Genomic DNA, 16,354 nt, shown 5'->3' with positions numbered 1-16,354 from the left:
CTCTTTGCCTCCTGGATCAATCAGGAAGTTGTTCCAATAAAATAAAATGAAAAGGCAGAGGAGCAGCGATGTCAACCGACTTGTTACGGATGTAAAGCTTTATTCCAGCTGGGAATTTCCAAAGATACGTGTGGAGGAGATGTGATTACTGTTAGTTTGACAACACCCCCCCCCAAAAAATAAAATAAAATAAGAAAAACAAGTTCTTGGCTGGCTTCAGGCGTATCACCTCAGGCTTACATTGAGCCAGAGCAATTACTAACATGGATAAATCTGCAGGCAACAAGGACGACAGTAAAACTTCCCAGAGCGCTAAATTCAATTTTCAGGTTTACCCCCCCCCCCCCCCACACTCACACCCCCCAACTCTGTCAATACCTGCGACTTTTTAGGAATGGAGCCAAGTTAATTCTTTGAAGCCTGCATTAATCAGCAGCTCCATTAAATATTCACAGCCACATCATCTTGAAGTCAATAACGCTGGAGGACAGTTGTTTTAGCAAACTTGAGTCAACTCTAGGTGTGCCCCCCACCCCACCCTCATCACCCCTTAGCTTAACCCTATCACCACCACCTCCCACCAAACAAAATTTAAAAAAAAACAACAGAAAACGGGCCTCAAACTGATCTTTTGCAGCAAATATCTCCACTATAAAAGAGAAATACCACCGACAGCCACCCGCCTTTATCGGGGCGCGCTGTCCCACCTGCATCGATTCACATCCCGTGGATTTGCCACTGGCTGCAGTGCGATTATCGGTGATACGGGAGGGGTGGACCACCCCCCACCCCCCCACCCCCAATATATTCAAGCAAGCTTTGCAAAGGTTCAAGTCAGACAAAATATGGTGAAGGTGCGTTCGGAGTCCGGGCCTGTATGTCCGAATCAGCTCAGCGCGGCGGGGCAAAAAGCGTAACGCGTCCGGCATACGGAGCTCCGTGCCGGCGCACGTTCAGTCCCCACCGCAGCGGCATATGGATGAGGAATGACGCACGGAAGCATTTGAACAGAATCTTAAAAAGTTGAGCACAATCCATCGAACCCCCTCTTTTTAAAAAAAAAAAAAAAAAAAGAGCGGGCGGTGGAATAAAAATAAAATAAGTTCCGATTCAAACTCATCTCCAAAGACAAAAAACGTCGAAGCTGTTCCAACATTTAATCGATACACTTTTTTTTTTTTTTTTTGCTCCAGCGGTTGATTTCATGGCATTTTTAAAAGGCTACCGGAGGACATGGAGCTCTTATATAAACGGCACAACTATTACGCGTAGGTCACCGGGCGTTCGAGCCGCCTCATCCCCGGTGCGGGACCGTTCGAAATCGACGACAAACGCACCCGGGAATGCGCCACAAACGAGCCCATTTCCCCCCCCACCTAACAGAGGAAAAACAAGTTTAAAGGTAAAGCAACGCTCACCTGACGCAGAAGTTTATTCTAGGGGAGGTTGATCTCTCGTCAGGGCGCACGTCGGAGCCGAGCGTATCCGCACACTGCAGCTTTTGTTGCCCGTTGTTCCACCTCAACTGCGCGTCTCAGTCGCGCTGCATCACTTCTCGCTGTGGATGTCAGGGAGGCTGAGAGGCTGAGGGGACTCAACCCTCCCATTGGCTGCCATTCACAAGTCCCCAGAAGAACACGGTAGAAAAAAAAAAAAATACACCACCGACAAAAACAAAAGGGAGGTGAGACACCGAGAGGGAGACCAGCGCTCCTGGTTGGGGTGTGTGTGGGTTGTTGTTTTTTTTTTTTTTTTGTGGATGTTCAAGTTTAGTAAGACCTTATTGTCCACGTGTTTTGCATTTGCACAATCTTCCCTGATTAATACTTGCAAAGTCAAGTGTGGGTTGGAGTCAATCAATAATAATAATTTTAAAAAAGCTATTTCTGGTAGAAATCAACGCAAAAAAAAAAAAAAAAAAAACGCGGATCATGCGTGGCTGCAAGAGACGAATTCCATCTGAGCATCTCTGCGTGAGGGAAACGGTTAAATGCACCAGAAATCTCATCCAGAAGTGTGGCAAAAGGGGGTTTTGATGCCAGTGGGGGGGGGGGGGGCATCAGTCACACAAGTCTACTTTTGTGGCTTTGATTTTTGAGAAATTCACATTTTGGTCGTTGTTGTTTGTTTTTTCTTTTTTTTTTTAACATGTCATCCGTAAAACCGATGCGTCATTCTGTTAAAGAATAGCATGTGGCTAATGCTACTGCTGCTAATACAGTTAGCATGTCTTCCAGTAGCTAAAATTGAGCTCTTGTTATGACTGGTCCCCCACCACCACCACCCCATCGTGGACCAATCCAGATCCACCAACTTCCAAAGTGAATCGGCTTCTCAGTCTCAGCAGAGTCATCAGCCGCCGCCGCCACCTGAGTGCAAAATCTAAATGAGTCAACGCCGTGAAGACGTTATGATCACTTATCAGCTGTGGCAATTAACATTGACAATTAGTGCATGTTTTAGTTTGTGTCTCCTCATTGAATGACCTCTTGAGCATAAAAACAACACCTGCATTAATATTAATAATAACAAATAATTCCATCAACAGCGTAAGCCTTCACACCTTTACATCGAACACCTTCAGTCGTGCTGCTATTTTTAACAAAAGTGCGCCGAGGTCGGGTTTCACCTCAGCTCTTCGTTTGCAGCTGATTAGACTTTCTTAAAGTCACTTTTGTGTGTGTGTGTGTGTGTGTGTGTGTGTGTGTGTGTGTGTGTGTGTGTGTGTGTGTGTGTGTTGTGTGTGTGTGTGTGTGTGTAGCTGTGATTTACAAGCGAGACCTTGTGTACCTGTACAAGAAGAATCTGTTCTACATCGTCTATTGATGTGCAGAGCTGCTAATGATGCTAGATGCTGCTCGGAGGGAAGGATGGAGGGAAATCTGACTCCTGACCGAGAACATAAACTGTGAGGGTTTTTAGAGTAATCAAACTAATGCTCCATCCAGTGCCCTGCTTTGACCAGATTACACGCTGTAATCTGTTATATTCTGTTTGTATGCGCACATGCCCGTTTGACATACTCTGGTATTTGCTGTCAGAGCTGCAGATACGACAATACTGATGGGGAGTTAGCATGTTTTAGAAGCATGTTCTGCACAAGCATTAGCAGTAAACACAGCTATCAGTTAGCATAGGGTAGCATTTGTAGTTTTTTTGCATACCTCAGTTTGGCTTCACATGATGCAAACAACTGGTTGCACGGAGTTGCATGTAGTTTTTGCACACAGGTTGCGACTTCTCGACAAGTCGGTACCAAAAAACAGTTTCAAATATTTCCAGATAGAAAATCTGATGCATTTAATTAAGATAATTTGCAGTTATACTGAACTGCATACAGTTTAAACTAAATTATGATGATGTACAGTTTTAAAAACAAGGAGTGGAGTATCATAATGCCTATTTAATTATCTCATAATAACCAATTAATGATGCATATGTGATTCACAACCATTTAGCTGGTGTTGACCTTTCAGAGAATCCCATTTAGTTTCAGTGTGGAAAACCATATCACACCATCATTTAGCACCCAAGAGTTAGATTATGTCATCGCAAAACGTATAAAAAACTGGCTTCATAATCAGCCAAATCAGTAATTAAGTTGCGATGTCGTAAAGTCAGCTCCTGAAAATTAGATAGTGGAATTATAATCAAAAGTAAATAAAGTAGGCTTTTTTTTCTGATATAATGAGATAATTAAATTGTGATATTAAAATAAAAGTAGCGCGATTAAAATGAGCAATTAGCTGCTAACCGCTAAATATGATTCCTACACACGACTTAAGACGCAAGCTTTAAGGTGAAGGTGTAAAAAAAAAGAAGGATTGCATGACATTTAATACAAGTAACCTCTTTACCGTCTATGTCAGGCAGATTTAAAACAGTGAGACTTAACCCCACGAATCACGCTCCACATCTAATAAAATCAAGACACGCAAAAAAATAGTGCAACGTAAAAATGGAGGTAAGGTCTGCAGGCATTTATGGTTTTATGGTTTCAATTTTCTGTTTTTGTTTTTGTTTTTTTCTTCTCCAATCCGGAGACCCCACGCTGTGCATGCGTTACCACCCATGCACTGTTTGTGTCATGATGACCACTGGCTGCTGTTAGATTCATGAGTTTAATCCCTGGAAGTGCTCCAAGCATCCACTTTGCTGCTGCCCTGTCCTCTCAACCAAACATCAAACTCTTGCCTATGGCACAGAACGCAGCGAGCCAAGGGGACGTCTGCATTTGGCATCGTGTTCCATCAGGAGATCAGCCTGAGATGAATAACCGCTGCCCTTGACTGCATCATTGCTACTCAATGAGCTTACATCGCCTCAGTATTTCGTGCAGTTTATTTAACAGCCTGCTCCTGTAAACATATCAAAAACAGGGGGGTAAAAAAAAAAAAGTGGAGTGCAGATTTGTCCTGATGTGCCATATGCGCCACTTGTTAAAATGAAACAATAGACGCGTTGCAATTAGCGCAAGTTTGCATCTTGAATAACTTAACGCAAGCAAATGGCGTCGCCGCTGCAAAAAAACAATTCAATATACGCCTTTAAAATCCTTCTAAACGTCTGTAAGAAGTGCTGTTTTTTTTTTTTTTGCAAGCAGACGAGAGCAGAACGCCTCGTGCAACCGTGCTTTACTTTGCAGAAAAATGACATTTATGGGGCATGGAGTTAGACAGGAGACGCAGAGGGCAACCTCAGAACAAATTTGCACCCCTATTATTCCTGACAGCTGAGATGCCTTTAAGATTTGTCAGGGAGAGGAAACGTTCTGAGTATCAGATCTGCAAATCCAACCTCGTTTGATCTTGTCTTGTCTTCTGTGTTTAGAGACACACATATTTAATACCCCCCCCCTCCCCAAAAAAAATCCACACCTCCCAGTTTGCCCAGTAAGTGTGTGAAGACAACAATAAATAAAAATGCAGGACACAATGAGCTAAGATCACGATGAGATCCGGCCCCAGGAGACCCCCCCCCCCCACATGCCAACCACAACTCACTCCCCCCATAGTAACACTCATTATCTCTGTCTTGTTTGAGCAATTTGGCTGTGGTTGTTGTTGTTTGTGTTTACACATGCGGGTTATTATGAACGTTAAAGCAGTGATTAAAGGCGTGATGTCACGCGCCGGCCTATAGCCGCGGCGTTCAGCGCTGAGCCCATTGTTTCAGCTGGAGATAATAGGCTTGAACAGAAGCTAACAAATGTCTGCATTGTTTATGACTCCATGAGTTCACTAGGAGTTTTATGTAGGGGTAGGATTGTCTCACAATGAGCAACAGAAGCTATATTTTAGTTTACATAAAGTGATTTTTGGTCGTTATAATGAAGGATTACATCGAGAGTTGAGATAGGTTTGTCATCCTAAGGAGTTTTTCTTGACAATATGGATAATATAGAAGATCCTCAGTGTAATAATTCACATATGTTAGCATTTCTGCTTCATTCTTACCTCCTACACACAATTTATGCACAATTTCTGGAGTTAAATTAAGAGGAAAAACACATCGAGTTGTCATAAAAATGTTAAAAAGATTCACATTTAGCGTAAAAAATGTGTGTTTGCACTACGGAGACTCTTTGCGTTTGATTAAGTTGGCTTGTTTTATGATGCGTTTAATGTGCGAGACAAGAGACCTCTGCTGTGGCGCAACCCCCCCCCCCCCCAAAAAAAAGGAAATCGATAGGTCTCGTTTTAGTCCTATAAACAATAGCAGCAAAAAAAAAAAAAAGATCAATATGCTACAGCAAAGTGAACAAGGGAGCACAGAGGAGTCAGGCGCCGAGCACCCGGTATAACAGATATCATAGTCTTTTTTAAAGAATATCAGATACGCCGCTGTTCCGAGAAGTGAAGATAAGTTTTTATCAACAGTTTCCCCAACTCCCAAGAGAAATAAATACAACAAAATGTTTGGATCTTTCAACTGGAAGGAGGCATAAATATTCACTCTGTCGCAAATAATGCGTCGCTTCCTGCGTGAGCTGGAACTCTGCCTCGAGTCGACAATATTTCTTTTGTCATTTTCCTACAAAAAGATAAAGCAACACTTAAAAATAAAGAAGCAATTCTGTCTCCAGCGCCAAAAACACAGTAACTTGAATAATTACAGTTTGAGGCGTTTCTTCAATCGCTCTACTGTTTTTGAGGAACTCACACTTAAAACAGCTGATGGTCACAAGTTTTTGCACTGTGTGGTGGATTGTTTTCTCCGGTGCTCAGGGGTTTGACCTTAATAATGGTGTGACATGGTTATGGGATGTATTTCTTTTGACTGCTGACCAAGCTGACTTCCTGAAAAAGGTAGAAAAAAAGAAAAGAAAAAAGATTTGGGCTTTTTCAAGCCCTTCTAAGTATGAAAAATAACACGTGCTAACGTGCAAAAAATGCTTCACATCTGGAGAAACTGACAAGGTGAGAGTCGGAGCAGATGGTAAGGTAAAATAATGCGAGTTGTGAAATCTTATTAAGTCTTGAAGCTGGTGAAATGTAGCTTCAAAGTATCACCTTTTTCCACCAATCGCATTTACGCCCAACCAGAAAAGAATGTACAGAGATACGAACATCCATTAAACCACATATAGGCCTATTGCTGACCCCCCCCCCCCACCACAAATGTTCCTGTAAATGAACATGGAGGGGGGAGGGTCTTCGCAGATTCACCAACATCATAAATACATCAACTTTCTTGGATTTGTCCGTCTCAGCGGCGTCATCAGCCGCCGTCACCACCAGATTACGAAAAGCAATGGAGATGATATCCCAAAGACTTTCCAACAACAAAAATAATAATATTATTATTTATTTTGTTATTATCATTATTAATAATAATAATAATAACAATAATAATAATAATAAATTATTATTATTATTATTATTATAACAACCCCTTGGTTTTCTTTTTTACAATATATCAATGCTTTAAAAGTCTGGATGGGACTATCTCATGATTTGGATTTGGCCCTCAGGCTAGCCGTTGGTAGCCCCCCCCGTAACTCGAGGATGCACAAAAAAATCAAGTGATGTTTGTTTTTTTTGTTCAATATTTTTCTCAACCTTCTGAATATTGCTTGAAGCAGGATTATGTTGCTGTGCAGCCATATTAAAGGGGAACACATTCTCTCTCTTTCAAACAACACAGTCCATTCATCAGCGATTGGAAGTTTATCTCCGTTCACTCACAGCAGCGTCACCTGATCAGACCGTTAGCGACTGCGGCTAATCGTTAGTTCAAATTCGCTTTGTTCGGCGAGCGTCGCGGGAAACTTGTGCCGCTGTTCGGACGTCATTTCCACTCCACATTTCATTTGTGTATTTATTTAAAACCTTCTGTTTCAAAATGAAAGCTAAATACATAAAGGCAAAAAAAAAAGTTGAAGTTACGCTAGTTTAGTCAGTGAAGTCCATCTGATGTACCTCCTAACGACTTTAGAGCTGCTGTTTAATCTAACTTACAGTGCGGTGCAGTGGCTCCATATAGGAAGCGGCTATAACATGTTTTTATAGGATGCTGGCAAAAGCATCTAAGCATGAAGCCAATTAAAGTGTTTCTGCATGCTAACAGTTAGACAGCTGTTTCCTCCATGCTCATATTACTAATTTGAAAAACTGATAAGGTCTCTGTGCTCTTAACGTAGATATTTAACGAGAGGGATCCTACTTCCGATAATTAATCGACCCAAGTTTCCCCAAGCAGCATTTTTCAAAGTTATTAGGTCTCAATTCTCCTCAAAAGAAAAACACAATCCAGGAAGTCTCATCCATACCCCACCATAATATTGTGATTACTCTCCACTGAGTGGAAATGTGTCATGTGCAGAGCTATAACGGCGTCTGGAAGGACCCCCGACTTGCTGCATATTTTCTGACATTGTGCGGTAATCAACATAATTCTCTGCTGACAGGAATGGCAGCCATACCTCATGCCGATCAGCAGATTAGCGAAGGGGAATATTTTAAAGGATTTTCTTGCAGCTCAGAGAGGCCCGCAAGACTAATTTATCCCAGATCGTGAACACCTTATTGGCAAATATTCATACTTTTTAAACAAAGACATATCACCATGATGAGACTTTCATTTTCAGATGAGTGATTCGCTGATGCAAAATCAAGCCGTGGTGATTTTTTTTTTGGGTGGGTTTTATTGAAAAGTCTTCACTAGGCTTCGCTGGAGTCCTCGTAGACTCTCGCACAGGAGTGCTAGTTTTTTTTGGCGGGGGGAGGTGGCACTTCAGATACGACACTCAATAAACTGCAGTTGAAGAATTTGAAAAGGATTTTAAATGGGCATTTTGGGAAACTTGAGCAGCAGCAGCATCAGACATGCAGGAAAAAAAAATCGCCAAGGGGAGTTTATATTTGCATGACACTGTGACACCCTGTGTTTATTAGCATGCAACCTCTCACAGTCAACAAAACCACCCCCCCATCCTCCTGCTGCCCCACCCCTCCCGAAGCCAAATCCATTCGACCTCTTTCTTAAGGATGAGGGGGCCTCGGCGTCCGGGCATAGCTAATCAGCCCAGCCGAACCGTGTCCTTTGACGGAGAGAGATCTCTCTACCTGTCAGGTGTGTGTGTGTGTGTGTGTGTGTGTGTGTGGTAGTGGGGGTTGGGTAAATGAATTGGCCACACACCTAAACAGTTTGTCACGTCGCGTTTACTCTTCCAGATTTGGCAGTAAAAGCACAAACAAAAACGTCCCGTTAAATGATGCTAATTCCGCTTCTTCCAAGATTTTTTGCAAAGGTGTGTGGGAGTTTTGCTTTTTTTTCCTGGACGCTCTACTGAGATTTGAATAGCACAGCTTCATGCATATGTAAAGGTAGAAATTTACTCGGTTCACCATTTAAGGTGATTTTCAAAGCCTAATATTCCCTTCTAAGTCTGCATGCAGCTCTGCAGGTTTCTCTAGTAATTGGTGAGAACATCTGAAGACTATGTCGGCACACAGCATCTAAATTACCGCTCCTTTTCTTGCAGCAAGAGCTGGAGAATGGATCCTATCACAGCATCGGGGAAATAAAGAAAGAATGTTAAAAATGACGCGACTTAGTATTTTAACATCCGGCGTAGCAGATAAATGGACGTAGATTAGCGGCTGTTTTCTGGATTGCGGGGCAAACGGGGAGATAGAGGCATCTAAGACAACACGGTGACCCCTTGGTGAGGCAACAGAAAAAACAGTGTACATTTTGACGGCATCATAAATCATCGGGGCTCGTGGCAGGCAGCCCAGTTGTGCTGCGAGGGGCAGGCCGAAGCTCCCATCATCCTTCCTTCCCCTCCGGTGTCCCCTGGCTGTGTCTGAAGAAAAGAAAGAAAGACTCTCTCTATCCAGAGTCTCGACGGGGGAGCAGGCCGTCGTCGCCAACCACAACGACAAAAAGGCGACTTTGCTGGATTTTTTTTTTTTTTAATATCATGTCGAGAAAGCGAAGATGAAAAACAAAACAAAAAAACAAGCACAAGATACCCCCCCAATGCTTGTGTTTTAGCGTGGTTGAAGTGTGCAGAGATGCACCGGGGTGGTGGTGGTGGAGGAGGGAGGAAGTCTTCACAGTCTTTTAACTTGGAGAGAGAGACATGAAAGTGCCATACGAGGAGGCAGAAGGAAGAAGAGGAGAATGCAGACAGTACCAGTTTGCCAAAAAAAAAAGAAAGAATCTAAGTCAGACTTGGTGTGTGGGTTTGGAGGAGGGCCAGTGGAAATCATCTTTATCCTGAAAGCGGAAGTCTCCGGGCTTAGCGATCACAACAAACATGGTCAGCCTTGGGTTTCAGCTTTTGGTTAAGATGACTCCAGGGAGTGTGGACAGTGGGTGGAGGCCTTGGATGCTTTTTCCTTTGCTTTCTCTTTTGCTTCTCATCCTCCCCGCCCACTCCAGCAGCTGTTGATGTGGGCCATCACGGGGAATTTGTACAGTCTCATTCAGGGAAGGATTAGGCACCAGCTCAACACAGATGGACTGAGACTGCCCCCTATTAATAAATCCTCCTCTGATGCTGTATATTCATATGGTCCCCCCACCCTCCCTTTTCCCGCCTCCCTTCTAAATTCCAGCTAGTGGACATGAGCACAGCGGCGTGCTAATCTGCTCGTTGTGGAAGTTGGAGAGAAAAAAGTGACACGGCGAATTGAAAGAGGGTAGAAATCTGTGGACGGACTTCTTCTCCTTCTTTTTGCATAATTTGGTTCCTATTAGAGACATCATTCAGTGGGTTTTTTTGAGATGATAATTTGGAAAATCTGGGGGTTGCGGCGCTAATCCAGCGGCATTACACTTTACCGAGGGATTACTGAGTGACAACTTCAAGTGAAACGAAAGATGTAAGGGCCTCTTAAGCCGTGTTCCTATTAAAAGCCACGGCGCGGCGTGACACTGTGGCAGGCTTCATTGCACACTTGCCAACTAGTTGGGGATATATATCCCATGATAAACGCTCCAGTGCTCGTGGGGATTTCTCCAGTGTTTTTTTTTTAAATTTTATTTTATTTTTAATTTCTTCTCCCTCTACACATATTAAATTATTTCCTCAAACCGAATGGTCGTTATTGTTGCCAGGAGCGCAGTTGTTTGGGATGTGTCAGTGGTTTTTTGTAGTGCAAAAGGTTGAATGTTTAAGACCTGACATCTTAAGAGCGAGGCGAGAGGTTGAGTGTTTAAGGCTTGACATCTAAAGTGCGACAGATGGAGCTCTTTTTGATGTGTTTTTCCATGTTTTTTGCTCTTTGAGGCTACTTTGTGATCCTAGGAAGCTGTAAAGCCTCAACGCCTCGGTCGGGCGACTCCAGAATGAAGTTTATCCAGTGCCTTTTTTTTTTTCACCTCTTTGCCCTTTTCTGTGTGGTATAATGAATAAAATGAGCTGACACTTTGGATTTTAGTCCACACAACCAACCTTTAGAACACCTAAGCGATCGTTTCTGTCACTTCGGATTCGCCGGAATCGCACAAATAGCTAGTTTGCTAGTTTAACGCACAAACGGTAGGCATTATATACGACGCCCGACTGCGGAATAGTCGTGATAAATCGTTTCACGACATGCACGGAAAAATCTGTCTGAAATCATCATCCTCCGTTATCTGCCTCTCTTTTAAAACGATTGTGTGTCCGTAGGGCGTGTCAGTCATCAATCCCCCTCCTCGTCATCATCCGCTCTTCATCCCGCGGCGTTTAAACCCCGTTCATACAACACAGCTGTTCAGGCTATCCACTCCCCGTGACCTCGCTCTTTGTTTGCATGCGTTTATTTGCTTTTTTTTTTTTTTTTTTGTGCGTTGGAGGATCTCTCTGCATCGGCTAATCCTCTCTTTAGCCATCACCAGCCGCCGCCCATCCCCCAATCAAAGTTCAACTTCCTTACAGTAGAGTAGAAAATATACATCATCTGACTAACTTCAAGCATCCGTGTTATTCCATACAGATTACGTTTTCACGTCCAGATTACGACGTCATGAAAATGATTCAGTGCTCATTCATGTTATCGTCCTTATAATAACCGCTCATTGTTTATTAAAACTTGATGATCTCTTTAGGCTCCTCGGCGATTGCAGACTCAGTAAAATTTATGTGTTCAATACAGCCGTTATATATTCTCCAATACGCGACACAGTTTACACCAAATGAAGAATCGATGAGGCCCGGGGTCTCACATTCGCCTCCTATTGTAACTACATTCAGTGTTGCTACGCTCACATCGCTTTCTATATCATTTAAAATATTCCGTATGTTTGTGCGTGTGAGAATCCAACCGCCTCTGAGGTAGAGGAGAGAAAAAAAACGGGTGGATGAAGAAAAATTGTGCAGCTATTCAGCTGAAAACATGGAAAAGTCAAAGCTCTTAGTCGGATGACGGCGTTTCCAAGCCGTTGGTTAATGTTGGGTTAATTACAAAGCCAGGCGTAGCTGATAACATTTACAAAAGTGACCGCTGTTATTACAGAAAATTGATGCTTATCAGGTAGAAATAAAAAGGCTTTGCCTTGTTTGGAGGTAAATCTTTCCTCTCTCATCATCTATACGGCGTACTCATTGTGCTCTTTGAAAAAATGGAAAGCTCGCTTTTCTAAAAGCTGTTTTAGACAATCTAAAATAAAGTGAGAAACATGTTTTGTCGGTTTGTGGAAGGTCAGAGAGAACGGGTGTTAGAAAAAGAGGACGAGGTAAGCGAGTACATTTGGGAATAAACAGCGGTGTGAGAGAGGCGGTCATTATCTGCCTCCTTAAGGGGGAGGCATTGGCGTCCTATGGCTCCGGTGAAATGAGTCTGACTCTTAAGCCATATGCAGAGACCGAGGAGACGCACAGGAGGGTTAAAGCTTAGAAAGAAATAATAAAAAATAAAATAAAAAAAAGGTGTTGTTTTTCCCAGCAGTGACCTGGATATGCAGCCAGTTCAAGACGCATCGCTTTCCTCCGCTGTCTGCAGACCGGCTCCCCGGAGGGGGGGACGAAGTAACTGTTCAATCCGAGGTAATTAACTTCACCACGACCCAGGACACTCGCACCAGACACCACAATCCTTTAAGCACAACACTCCATTAGTCATATCCCACAAGGCTGAGCAAATGGCAAGGCAGAAAAAACAACAACAAAAAAGGCCAAGCCCGGCCCAATATAGGCAACACATACCTGGGTCGTTATAAGAGTGTGTGTGGAGGATAAACTGGAGTAATTTTTCTTATTTAGAGCGAGACCGCTAACGTCAGATGCTAAAATGTCTCCAAAAAATGTTCGTTGGTTTGTCTGCGAATATATTTTGAATATATATTCACTGTTAATACGTTTCAGGAACCACACGGGATTAACGAATTCCGCGATAGAGCGACAAACTATTTATCTTATTATTTACGGTAATTTAAACGTTTCTGACCCCTCCCCATACTGATATTAAACCACCTTCTATCTGTATTACCCTTAAAACACTCTGATAGACTGTTTGATTAACTTTTGTGTCTCACGGAAGTCTGAGACTCACGGAACGGAGCGCACTTCCGGATGCCGTCGGCCAATAGAATGCGTGTACGGTATCACATGACTGCCTACTAAAAATCTGCGATGTGATGAAGTCGCGCGTGTTGATGCGCGAATGCGTGAGGGATTACTCTATTTTTGAAGTAAAGAACATGATGTAAACATGTTGTATGATATCATTTTACTATATTTTTCATGTAAAAAGTGAGTTACTTATCGCCAGCTCACAAAAATATTACGCTAACGTCAAATCGGTCATTTTGAAACAGTTCCGACATTCACACTTTTGTGGATTTTGTTTGTAAAAATATTAAAAAATGTGACTTTTTAAGCTTCTTTACCATCCGCTTCCACTTCCTTCCTGTTGAAGTCTCTTTTAGAACTTCCTGAATCAAACTAAAGCGTTTCGTTTTAGTCTAAAAGAGACTTGGCCAAACAGCTGATGCTGCTCATCTATTTTTTGACAATCTATTAATCAACCTGTGATGCAAAACACTCACAGACTCAATCATTAGCACGGTCTCCTGCTAAGGCTAAAACAGTAGGAAGCGAGCGTAACATTTAGCGTGTGTGTGTGTGTGTGTGTGTGTGTGTGTGTGTGTGTGTGTGTGTGTGTGTGTGTGCGCTGTACGTCCCTTTTGCATAATGTACGATCTGCTAATAAATGCATCCTGCGATGTTCGACGCTTCCACAAGCGGATGCACAAACAAAGCGTAGGTTGATGAAAGCCTTCAATACGGTTAACACAATTAAAGCGCCGGCTTCCAGATAAACAGCCCTATATGTATCCGACGTAGACGACATGGCGTTTTACTTCCACGCAGACGTGCGATTTTAACACGCTTGATCCATCCTTTCAGATGAGTAGCTCTGCCCCTTCGCCACGTGAGCCAAATCAAATAAATACAATAAATAAATATGCCACGTCCCCTAGGTGTAAGAATGAAAGTATTCAGTCAATAAAATATCTGCAAATGTCAGAGTGGGTTGTATCCAAAAAAAAAAAAAGCTTATTGAAATTTCCATGCAGCTGTATGGCTGTCTCTAATGAGCTAAGAAAAGAACAGTGTTTCTCTGACTGTGCAGCAGTCTAACCAATTATCAGACTTGCCTGCTGCTGAACCATGGGAGAAAGTCCATAGGTGATGGCGGGAGGGGGGTGATGGTGGTGGTAGTTGGGGGGGGGAGCCACGTTGTTTAAGTGAGAGAGAACAGATAATGGACTTCTCTGCCTGCTCCATCTCCCTCACCTCCTCCCTGACACGCTCAACAAAGACGGCGCTGGCGTTTCTAGCAGACAGTCATCAGAGAAACGGACGTGTGATTTGACTTTATGTGTCAAAAGAGAGATTGATTGTCTTTGCAAAATGTTTTATTCATGAACCGGGTGGGGGGGTGGGGGTGGGGGGGTTGGATGTTGCATACCTCCGCCGCTGCTGCTGTTGGCTTGCTAGGAAAAAACAAGTTTATCAGACAAACACAACGCTGGGCGAATATGCAACCCCCCCCCCCATCTCTGATCCTCTCATTTGAGTTCCGGAAAAAGAGGATGGAAGACGGTGGAATTCACGGCTTTCTGAGCCGACGTTTTGCTCGGTCATCAGCATCCATTTTGGTGCATTTGCAGGAAATAATATCGTATTTTAAAAATCACTGAAGCGCATCTCCCAACAGCCCTATTCTTTCCTTTCATTCCTGCGGAGGGGGATTCCATGAAAGGCTGTGAATGTACAGAGCAGCATAATGTGATGAATGTAATCTGACAAGCCATCGATACTGTAGGTACCGGTGCCTGGCGGTTTGTTTCTCTTCTCTGTCAACCACAGTCGACTTTACTTTGGTGCATTTTTACTCTTGATTCATTGAAGCCAGAACTTCCCAATTATAAGCCAACCAGGGCTTGTAAACAAAAGTCACATGGACTCAAATGTAGCTTGTTAATTGGACAAAGTTTGGGCGAGCTGTCAACCTGCCAGGTTAGAGACTTTTGCGAGGCCTGCATGGGGTAGAGTTGGGCGGTCAGGCCAATCATTATAGTCTCCTTTGCTTTGACTCACCTACTACAAGATACAAGAATAAATTAGCTGAGTAAAACTTTTCCCCTTCCTTATTAATCTTGTATTGTTTGGCCTCTAACAGCGATCTGACATCAGGCCCTTTGTAAAGGGCTATCTAGCACCTTTTTGCTAGTGTGTGTCGCACAATTGAGATACTCAACCAGTCGTCCAGATAAGTCAAGAGTCACTGGTGGTAGTGCAGTGAAATGTGAGAGATTGTCAGCCTCTAAATCAGATAAGATAATTTGATGCATATTCCAGATGACGTCATAGTTGACGCTAACATCCGACAGCAACACGAGACGGCGCAGGTAAGCGTCTCAAAGTCAAAGTCAGCTTTATAGTCAAGTGTACCATATATACAGGACATACAGCACAGATGGAATTGCAGTCCTTTTTGACAAATGGTAAACAGGCAGTACAACAGGCAGTACAACACAGGCAGAACAACACAGGGAGAACAACAGGTAGTACAACACAGGCATTACAACACGGGCAGAACAACATGAAGTACGCTAGGTAGTACACCACAGGCAGTACAACAGGCAGTACAACAGGCAGTACACCACAGGCAGTACAACAGGAAGTACAACAGGCAGTACAACAGGTAGTTCAACACAGGCAGTACAACACAGGCAGTACAAAACTCAGCGTCTGTATGACGCCGCGTGAAAACGGCGACCGTGCAGATCGGAAACAACGAGTGACATTCGCAGTCTGGAGTGAAATGAGCTGACTGGTGTGGATATCAGTCCAAACTCAGAGGATGTCTATATATTCCAGCTCGCTTGTGTTTTTAAGGATGCTTTATCTCAACCCGGAATGTTTCTCAAAAACTTTTCCTGACAGAACACCCGACCCGGTGGTGACCCCGCCAGGCCATAAAGCCGCCCCCGGGCTTGAGTCGAGCCTGCGGTTCACACAGGAATCAAAGAGCTGCTATTCCACACAGGTTCCTACAGGGAGGAGAGGAACCAAGCTGTGACAGTCCAGCCTTCTGCTTTTGTCAGTCAGGAAACGAATGGCGGTGAGTGGAGGCTGCGGAAGAGCAGGAGATGACTGATTCATGGGTAAGCGCTCAGGCTGTGTGCAGTGTGTGTGTGTGCGTGTGTGTGCATAAGCGCAGGGCACTCGGTAGATGACAGATTGGCGAGGCCACGGACGGGCCGGGTTCCATCAGCACCGCGGGCTGCTGCGATGTGTCCATTCTCCCTTCTCTCACCACAGCCGGCCAGAGCTGTCCGCATGATTGTGAGCGTCCGGGTGCGTGTCATCCGTTTCTTTTTCCAGTTATGGGTGCGCTGTTTCAAAAAC

General features: G+C 43.6%; 1 protein-coding gene and 1 long non-coding RNA gene across 2 annotated transcripts in view; one reads left to right on the top strand and one right to left on the bottom strand.

Annotated features, from left to right (window-relative positions):
- The window catches only part of LOC137614184 (cadherin-6-like), a 50,725-nt gene extending 49,087 nt beyond the window's left edge, over window positions 1-1,638 (bottom strand). Inside the window, exon 1 of the mRNA XM_068343818.1 lies at window positions 1,419-1,638. The gene's annotated coding sequence lies outside the window, so the exon portion shown is untranslated. The remainder of the gene's footprint in view (window positions 1-1,418) is intronic.
- Window positions 1,196-16,078, top strand: LOC137614185 (uncharacterized). Its single transcript, XR_011039038.1, has 3 exons — window positions 1,196-1,402; window positions 12,384-12,481; window positions 15,993-16,078. It is a non-coding gene; the product is annotated as an uncharacterized lncRNA (long non-coding RNA).
- The last annotated feature ends 276 nt before the right edge of the window (window positions 16,079-16,354 follow it).

The sequence above is a fragment of the Antennarius striatus genome, chromosome 20 (assembly GCF_040054535.1).
Source record: "Antennarius striatus isolate MH-2024 chromosome 20, ASM4005453v1, whole genome shotgun sequence".
NCBI classification, from domain to species: Eukaryota; Metazoa; Chordata; class Actinopteri; order Lophiiformes; family Antennariidae; genus Antennarius; species Antennarius striatus.
Note: the sequence above shows the minus strand (reverse complement) of the source record. Positions and strands in the feature narration are given on the sequence as shown.